This window comes from Nicotiana sylvestris, chromosome 9 (genome assembly GCF_000393655.2).
Source record: "Nicotiana sylvestris chromosome 9, ASM39365v2, whole genome shotgun sequence".
Taxonomy (NCBI): Eukaryota; Viridiplantae; Streptophyta; class Magnoliopsida; order Solanales; family Solanaceae; genus Nicotiana; species Nicotiana sylvestris.
Window position 1 is genome coordinate 118,778,552 of NC_091065.1, and position 10,143 is coordinate 118,788,694.

General features: G+C 33.4%; 1 long non-coding RNA gene across 2 annotated transcripts; it reads right to left on the bottom strand.

The window, feature by feature from the left end:
• Nucleotides 1-8,082: 8,082 nt before the first annotated feature.
• On the bottom strand, nucleotides 8,083-9,737 carry LOC104239667 (uncharacterized). Of its 2 annotated transcripts, none has more exons than XR_011402404.1 (4): nucleotides 9,542-9,737; nucleotides 8,766-8,975; nucleotides 8,609-8,676; nucleotides 8,083-8,506 (listed from the first exon to the last, which is right to left on the bottom strand). It is a non-coding gene; the product is annotated as an uncharacterized lncRNA (long non-coding RNA). The 2 variants fall into 2 exon arrangements; XR_011402405.1 differs by having other exon boundaries at nucleotides 8,766-8,992; nucleotides 9,542-9,701.
• Nucleotides 9,738-10,143: the final 406 nt, after the last annotated feature.

Here is a 10,143-nt window from a genome sequence, read left to right on the forward strand (position 1 = left end):
AACATCCTCATGATGAATCCACTCCCTTCACTTGATATTATGTATAACATTCTTCTACAAGATGAAAAGCAGAGACAAGTGACTCCTAATACTCATTTTACACATGACCTAGTGTCTTTCAATACAAATACAACTACTCCTACTACGTTTCCTCCTCATTTTCAGTCCTACTAGGTTTCCTGCAACAATCCAGTCTTGTTGATTCCAATCCTCAACCCAACTTTGTGGGGTCTGCTAACTTTGATGGTAGTAATCCTTCTTTGCCTGAGTTTAATGGTGTTGCTGCTTATTCTTCTTGCATGTTAACTAGTTTAGCTAGAAGTGTTTTGATAGTAGATTCTGGAGCAACTGATCACATGACCTCTGCTAAAGAACTTCTTTTTGATATTACTCCACTTCCTGTTCCTTACTTGGTCACTCTACCTAATGGATACAAAGTAAAAGTCACATGCACATGGTCACTCACTCTGAATTCTTCATTTGTCTTGCACCAAGTGCTTTACATACCTACTTTCAAGCACAATCTCATCTCTGTGCATAGGCTGATTCAACAGTTTCATAGTATAATCATTTTCACTTCTTGTTCCTGCTTGATACAGGACCTTTCCAGGAAAAAGCTTCTGGTTCTTGGTAGACTGAACCAAGGGCTATACAAACTTCATCACCTTCCCACGTCATCCCCTTCTTGTTCTGTTTTCAATAATGTTGTGCAGAATGTATCTTGCTATACTCTGAATAATGATTTGCAGACTCTGAATCCTTCATCTTTGAATACTTCTATATGTAGTCTAAATGAAAGTGTCGTTCCCTTTGTTCCTTCTATTCATTCTGTACAACATGTGAATAATCTTGATATGATTTGGAATAACAGAATGGGACATCTTCATTTTGCAAAATTGAAATGTATACCTTCTGTTTCTTCTGATTTGTCTACTAAATAGTCTTTTATTTGTTATATCTGTCCTTTGGCCAAACAAGCTAGATTGTCTTTTCCTAATAGTACATCCAGCTCTACTTTTCTGTTTCAACTTATTCACATTGATACATGGGGGCCTTACCATACCTAAACTTATTCTGGTGCTAAATATTTTTTGACAATTATAGATGACTTTAGTAGGGCAACTTGGATACATTTAATGAGTTCCAAGAGCAATGCCTTTACTTAAAGCCTTTATTGCCATGGTCAAAACACAATTTAATCTTTCTGTACAAACAATCGGAAGTGATAATGCCTTGGAGCTTGGTTCTTCAAACTTAGCCTGCCAATTCTTTTCTGATAATGGGATCCTACACCAAACTACATGCTCGCATACACCATAACAAAATGGGGTTGTTGAAAGAAAATATAGACACTTATTGGAAACATCAAGAGCTATTGTTCCAATCCAAACTTCGAACAAAATTTTAGGGGGACTGTGTTTTAACAACCACTAATTTTATAAATAGATTTCCTTCCTCTGTTTTATCTAACAAATCCCCATTTGAAGTTCTTTATGGCAAAGCACCCTATTATAGTCATTTAAAAACTTTTGGTTGCCTTTGTTATGCAAGTGTACCCAAATGTCATAGGGATAAATTTCAACTTAGGGTTGTCTCTTGTGTCTTTATTGGTTATCCTTTGGCAAAAAAAAGGAACAAGCTTCACAACCTTAAAAATAAGTCTATTTTTGTCTCGAGAGATATCCTTTTCCATGAGTCTATTTTTTCCCTCAATCTCAATTCTCCTTCCTTTTCCTCTCCTTCCTCTCTTTCTCCTCCTGGTTTCCCTCCTTATTTTGATGAATATACTTCTAATTTTTCCTCTACTCATCCTCCTTCTCCTTATTTTTCCCTTGCACTTCCATCTGTTACTTTTTCTCCTACTTTTATTTCACCAGCTCTTGTTTCCCCTCTACCTGCAGTTAGAAAGTCTACTAGAAGTCATCACTTCCATTCTCATCTTCAAAACTATGTAGTTCAACTTCTCCCTTCTATTTCCTGCTCCTCTACTACCTCCACTTCTGCTGCTCAACCTACACCAGTTGAGCCTCACTCTTATGCTCAGGCTACTGCAAATCCAGCTTAGCAGGAAGCCATGATGAAAGAGTTTGTGGCATTGGATGCTAATGGGACTTGGAATATTGTGGAATTACCCAAAGGTAAAAAAAACCAATTGGTTGTAAATAGGTATACAAAATCAAATATAAAGCTGATGATAGTGTGAAAAGATACAAAGCTAGGCTAGTCATAAGGAAAGATATACAAATAGAGGGTATTGACTTTTATGAAACCTTTTCTACTTGTAGTCAAAATATGTACTATTAGATGTCCTACAGCTTATGAAGTTAAACAGAAATGGTCGTTGTTCCAATTGGATGTCAATAATACCTTTTGCATGGTGGTTTGGATGAAGAAGTGTACATGAAACTTCCTCAGGGGTTGTATGTTGCTTTTGAATCTCCTGTTCATATTTTGGTATGTAAGTTGAATAAGTCTTTGTATGGTTTGCGACAGGCTTCTCGACAATGGTATGCTAAGTTGTCACATGCCCTTTGCTCTAGAGGTTATATCCATTCTTTAAATGATTACTCCCTAATTATGAAAAAATCACCTCAGTCTACTGTGTTTCTCGCTGCATATGTAGATGATATCATTCTAACATGGGATGATATGTTTGAAATTGCTACCTTGAAAAGTTTTCTGGATGACCAATTTCGAATAAAGGATCTCGGGCTTCTCCAATATTTCTTGGGTATTCAGATTCATTATCATTCTTCTGGTGTTCTATTGCATCAACAAAAGTTTATTACTGATTTACTTGTTTATTTTGACTGTTTTGTTGTGTCTTCTGTTGTATGCCCATTGAATTTGAATGTTAAGTTTCACTTTGATGGTGGTGACCCTCTTCCCAGACCTTATACATATCACAGCCTAATAGGGAAACTTAACTTTCTTACCATACTTGCCCTGATATATGCTTTGATGTCCAACACCTTAGTCAATTTCTCCAAACACCTAGAGTCCCTCGCATGGCTGCTGCTTTACATGCCTTACGATACTTAAAGGGGACTTCTGATGTTGGTCTTTTTCTTAATGATTCTGTTGATTGTTCTTTAGTTGGCTATTGAGATAGTGATTAGGCTACATGCTCTGATTCTCGCCGCTCTGTTAGTAGTTTTTGTGTGTTCTTGGGTGGTGGTCTTATTAGTTGGAAGTTCAAGAAACAACTGATGGTCTCTTTATCCTCCGCTGAGGCTGAATATAGGGCCATGAGCAAAGTTGTTGCTGAGCTATCTTGACTGGTCTGTTTGTTGTCTGACTTGGGCTTGCAAGCCTCTACTCCTCTCCCTATTTTCTGCGACAATCAAGCTGCCATTCACATAGCCAAGAACCCTGTTTTTCACGAGCACACCAAACATATAGAGGTTGATTGTCATTTTATCCGGACCAAGTTAACTGATGGTTTGATCTTTTTACATCATGTTTCTACTACTTCCCAATTGGCTGACATTTTTACCAAGTGCTTGACTGGTAGGGTTCATCATTCTCTGGCTGCCAAGTTGGGTGTGTGCCCACCCTCCAACTTGAGAGGGGGGAGTATTGGCGTTACATTGACTATGCAGAAATCTGAAATGTATTTATTTGTATTGGCTTAGCAGCCCACATTCATTTTCTTATTCACATGTAATTTGCCGGGTCGGTTCACAGATTAGCATTAGTTCTTTACACTTTTGCCCTTGTATATAAATATTGACTCTAGAACCTTCAGTAGTTAAGGAGTTCATTTTACACATGAATAAAACTTCAGTTGTTCGTTCCTCTTTGTGCTTTCATTTCTCAAGCCCTAATAGACAATTTCTTCTTTAATTTCTGCTACATATCGAAACATCACAAGGGTGCACTTTTTGATTTAGCCAAAATCTATTTTGTATATAGGGTGTCCACTGTTAACATCTCATTATTTTCTAAGAATATATACATGTATATATGGAAGTTTTGCCGAATTTTACTGGTGTTCGTGACCCCTCTACCTGTATATATGGAAGTTTTGCCGAATTTTACTGGTGTTCGTGACCCCTCTACCTTATGTATAGGTCCGCCTCTAGTTAGGGATTAATCAATTCCAATTAAACATTGTGAATATAGTTTATCGTTTTAAGAACAACTTCTTAATCCTATTGCGTAACATAAGTTGATCTAATTTCCAGCTCCAACTTCGTGCACATAATGGTATTTGATTAAGAGTAAAGCTTATTGGTATAACCTTTTGGAGTGGAAAAATAATATTCCTTGAGTAATTTCACAGATATTCGTTCAATTTTTATTTTATTGCACTCTCAAAATACGTTTTTGAATATGTAGTTTGACACAATATCAAGCTATTTAAAATTTAATACTAGTTATAACTTAGATGAAATAAATGTGTAAAATATGCATGCTAGTTTTAAAAAATGGAATAATTTATATAACTAGGTCTGCCCGATGTTATGTTTATTTTTTTTGGAGATTGAACTTCATTTTCTTGATTCCGTATATTGGTTAAGATTTCACTTTACTCCATGTACGTAGTTTGAAAATTAACATCTTCCTCCAAATGTTGTACCTCTAGTCCATATTATTTGTGCTTTAAGATTTTTGCATGTCCCTTTTAAAATATCATATTATTTGTCCATATTATTAGTTGTCATAATTATAACAGTATATGTGTAATGACCATTTCTCTTTCCTTAGCGTCTCACTTATTTTATACACAAGTACTCAACTAATTAAGGATTCAACTCCTCTCCATTTCCCCAAGTTCTTACTTGGATGAAAGACACATGTATCATTTTAAGATCAATGGCTTAGATTTAATTAGCTAAAGTTAAACATTAGCCATGATTAGATAGTTATTGATATTTTATATATTTGCTCCCAAAAGATTTGCTAATCCCATAATTCTAGCTACTGATTTTTTTTCCTTATATTATTACCACTGTATCTCAAATACTCATGATATTACAGTAAATTAACAAAATTCGAGTAAATAAAATAAAAAGAATTTTAAGTTTAAGCAATTAAAATTAGGCGATCAACAGATCTCAAAGCATTCGAATTCACATCATTCTTTATTTCTTTCTTTCTACATGCCTCTGTTCATCTTCTCGACTTTCTCATGTTCAATCAATTCTAGCAATGTATTTTCAAAATATTCATATTCATGTTCTGAAATAAGTTCCATCCCAAGATTCACGGGCACAAAGGAATGGGAAATATCCGTATGTTCGTTTTGGGACGTCATATCCACAAATCAACCATTGAAAAGGAGAAAGTAATCATAATACATAACTTGGAAATATATTGCAACTTAAACTTTTAAAGGGATTAACACGGTGATAAAAACTTTTGGGATATTTTTTGGCGTCAGAACATGAATTTTTTTTTTTTTTTGATGAAATTAAAGTATCGGAATTTTTAAAAATTATATATTGACTATCTGTTATTCTGACCATGATTAATGCCTAGTTCTAATTAATTAAATCTAAGCCATTGATCTTAAAATGTTATATGTGCCTTCAATCCAAGTAAGAACTTGGGAAAATGGAGATATTAGAAAATTGAGAGGAGTTGAATCCACTATTTAGAACAACAGAGGTAGATTTGGAGAAATGGCAATAAATGACTTCTTGTTTAATTTTTTTTTAAATCACAAATATTTTACAATAAATTTAATTTCTCAAAACGATTAATATGTAAGACGTGATAGAATATCTTTATTATATTAATGTTACATAAATGTTTTTTAATAGTATATATTTTTCTTATTGACTTCACTTTAATACTTTATAAGTGTGTAAAAGGAAGGTGAATGATAAAAATTGTAGGAAGTATATATACATGTGACTAATTACCTACTTCTTGATCCGAGTACGTTTACGCCATCCTTCTCCTAAATTGATACTCCCTGCCAAGGATGTTAATGGATATTTAAAAATTAAATATACTGACCAAATCATACCATATTAAACTGATTTTTAAGTTTCTTTTAATAAATCTGTAAGTTTTTATATAAATATATAATTGTACCGATAAATAGGTAGATTTTTTATTTTATGAAAATAAATCGAAAAAATACTAAACATTATCGAATAAATTTACAATGTGAAAAATACATTTATATGTTAACTATAAAAATAATAAAGCATTAGATTTTTTCTTGGGCCTTGGAATTATGAAACAGTTACAAGTCAACCAGTAATTAAACACAAAATCCTAATTCTTAAGCCTATTATGCTACTTCTATTGAAACTAAATTATTTTCAGTATATTCACTAGTAAGATAAAAGGTATTGTAGCGATTAGCAGTAGCAACCTACAATGTATTGAATGTATTTCATTTCGTATGAATTAGATTTATAATCTTCTATAGACTTTATTCTTGAATCTCAATTTGGTTAATATCTTTTCGCTCGTGTGATTTATATTTTCTTTGTATTTGTTTAATTTTGTTTACGTTGCTGTAAAATATTTGATGGATCTATATTCTAGCCATCTTTCATATTTTCTTAATTCATCAACTTTTAAACTGTAAGAATATCTAGAGAGTTTTGCTAAGTCATATAAAAGTACGTATGTTATTGCATTCTACTTCTACTAGTGACTTTTACATGACATTTAAAAAAATACCAACAATTTACTGAATCGTACAGATACCGAAGAGAAACCGACATAATTGGAATGGTTTCGAAAAGTCAAATTTTGGTTATATATAATAGAATAACCGAAAAATTGGTATGGTACAAAATTTATAAAATAACCGGCCGAACCAAACCATTGACACCCCTACTCCCTACGGTTTATTTTAATTGATTTTTGACTTTTTTTTTGCTCCACAATATTTAATTTTTTCCATATATCAAGAATGAATTAATTTCTTTTTCAAAGTTGTCATTAGAATAAAGAGTTTAGGATTATTTGTTGTATTTTTAATAAACAAATTAAGGTTAATATTGTTAATTTTATTATTAATTAATACTAAAATATAAATTTCTTAATGTGTAAAAATAATTTAAAAAAATTAATTAAAGTGGACAGAAAGGATTAAAAGGAAAGAAGTTCAATATGCAAGTTTCTGAAGGACTCTAACATGAGATAACTAGGGTGAACAATCCCATTGACTACAATACAAAACCTTTGAGTAGAGAAAAGGGGCAATTCGATACATAAGGTATGCAACACTGAGGAAGGTTCTTAGAAGGACCGCATGCTAAGAGGTATGATGTAGATTACTTATACCTAGGAGTGGCAAACGGGCGGGTCGGTCGGATATGGTTCGGGTTGAAAACGATTAATAAAAAAACGGGTAAATTATCCAACTCGACCCATATTTAACGGATAAAAAATGGGTTAACCAGCGGATAATATGAGTAACCATATTATCCATGACTTCTGACATATGATCACTTTTGGGAGAATTCTTAGTCTCCCTAACTTGAGGAATCCTCAATTTGAGGCTTTACAAATGTAAAAGTTAGACCCATTGGTTATCTATTGGTTATCCATTGGTTATCCATTTTTTAAATGGATAATATGGTTCTTATCCATATTTGACCCGTTTTTAAATAGTTCATTATCCAACCCATTTTTTAATGGATAATATAGGTGGTTAATTGTTTTCTTTGAACCATTTTGCCTAGGGTGGGCATTCGGTACTTCGGTTCGTTATTAAGAATTTCGGTTCGATATTTCGGTATTCGGTTTATCAATTGTGTATACCAAATACCGTACCAAAGTAATTCGGTATGGTTCGGTAAATCTTAGTTTGGTTCGGTACGATTTTGGTACGGTTTCAGTTTGATACATATAAATTTGTCACGTAGTCTTAGCAAGTCGAAATGAAATTGAAGTGCATTCCTAATTAAGGAAAATCTTTCCTTTCATTTCTCGTAAGTAATGCTGCTATTATACACTTGAGACATTGTGAAAGGAATCGAAGGACCTACTGGCTAAAACTAGTAAAAGAAAAGATAATGACTAATTGTAATTGTAATAAGAATATGCAAGGAAAGATTCTGACTAAAAGAAAAATCTTTCCGGAATGAATCAACTGTAGAGGCATCAGCATTCAGCACCAATAAGCCAAACATGGACTGTAAAATCATACTGAACTATGAGCAGCAACCCAGCAGCAGAAATTTTAATTCAAACTTACACTTTACGCAGATGCATCATGCAACCACTAATGAGTAGCAGCAGCATTAAACACAATGCAACAAAAACACATAGACAAACCTGCCAAACAGAATTCAAGTTTACACTTTAAGTAATAACAACTAAAGTGTCACAGGCTCACAAGTCACAGCAACAACATTATGCAAAGTTTGCAAACCAACTGGCTACTGCCATTCCGCACAACATAAAGTTGTAAGTTTAACTAATAAGAAGGCAAGTAGCAACAAAATCAACTTAGGCTTGAATACGGATTTCTGGAAGTGTTCCCAAACATGAGAGCGTACTTTAGGAGCACGGGGCATGATTGAACTTGAACCTAAAAAAGAAAAGAAAATCACAAGTTAGAATATTATTTTTTAATGGTAAAAGAACAAAACTACAAAAGTATATCACCAAACAAATAGAGTAGTAAACTCACCACTCAAGTTGCAACTATACATCAAAGTGATCAAATAATGGTAGTAGTGCTTCCATTATTTTCCATAGCTAAAGATAATTCAACCAAATATGTCATATAAATAAACAAGTGTAATATATTATTTTGAACTAAAATACACAAAAAAATTAAAGCTTACCAAGCTCAAGTTCCTCAAGATACTCCAAGTCTTCTTCAACACTAATAGGATTCTTCTCTTCTCTAAACCAATCTTGAACACAAATAAGAGCTTGCTCCCATTTAGGAGTCAATGAACTCCTAAATGAATCAAGAATATGACCACCGGTGCTAAACACACATTCCGACGCCACACTAGAAATTGGAATGGCCAACACATCACGAGCCAACTCTGAAAGAATAGGAAATCTAGAAGCATGTGTTATCTATACAAAATTAAAATAAATACAAACAGTCAAACACAAATTGAGACTGGAGTTGGGTTTAGATCTTTTTACAAACAGTCAAACACAAATTAAAACAAATACAGACAGTCAAACAATCACACAAACAATCTGCTATAATCGCTCTCCCTCTTATTAATCCTAATAAAATATTTACTTTTCTCTAATTTGTAAATTTAAAGAATTTTGGAAGCATCAAGATTCGAGTGTGTGTCACAGATTTTAATTTATTTAGTGCTAATGTAACCCCAAAAATGACAACGTTATTCTCGTGAATATATGCACCTCCATCTTTTTAGTTATTATATCAATTAATGTTTCCTTAATTTTTCTAAAAGAAATCACAGGACTTACATGTTGTAAATCATGAGGTATAACCATTTCAGATACACACTTGTTTATCACATAGCTTAGCTTTTAGGCTTATCTAAAAGGATCAACACAAGAAAATAAACTATTGGTTACAAAATACAAAGTTATAAACTGAAGATTGAAGAATGAGAAAGTTGTAAACCTGTTGAAGATTGAAGAATGAAGGTAAAAAAATGAGGAAACAAGAAGTCACGCTTGAGAGTCGTCGGCGTCGAGGTCGTGAAGTCGTTTTGCAGTTGCAGTACTCGCAGTCGCACACTCGCACTCGCAACCACAAGGTCACACAACCGATCTATTCTCTCACTTAATTGAGAGAAACCTAATTTTAAATCCAGTCCTTAGAAACAAGGGAAAGAGATGGACTTGGGCAATTGGGTTTAGTCTTGAGTTACTGGGCTAGAAATAAACTTAAAATTTTGGGCTGGAAGCACATATATAAATTCGGTATACCGAATTATCAATGTCTTAATACCGAGAATCGCACCCTTATACCAAAATACCGAAAATTATACTGAAATACCGAAAAAATCGAAACTGAAATACCAAACTAATTCGGTCCGGTGCGGAATTTGGTTTTTCGGATTTTATGCTCACCCCTAATTTTGCCACCCCTACTTATACCAAATGCAAGTATTAGTGATTATTTTCACGGTTTGAACCCTTGACTTATAAATTATACGGAGATACCTCCGTTACTATATGCTCCCCTTCAAAACCTTGAGAAAAGTGTGTGAGAATTAAATT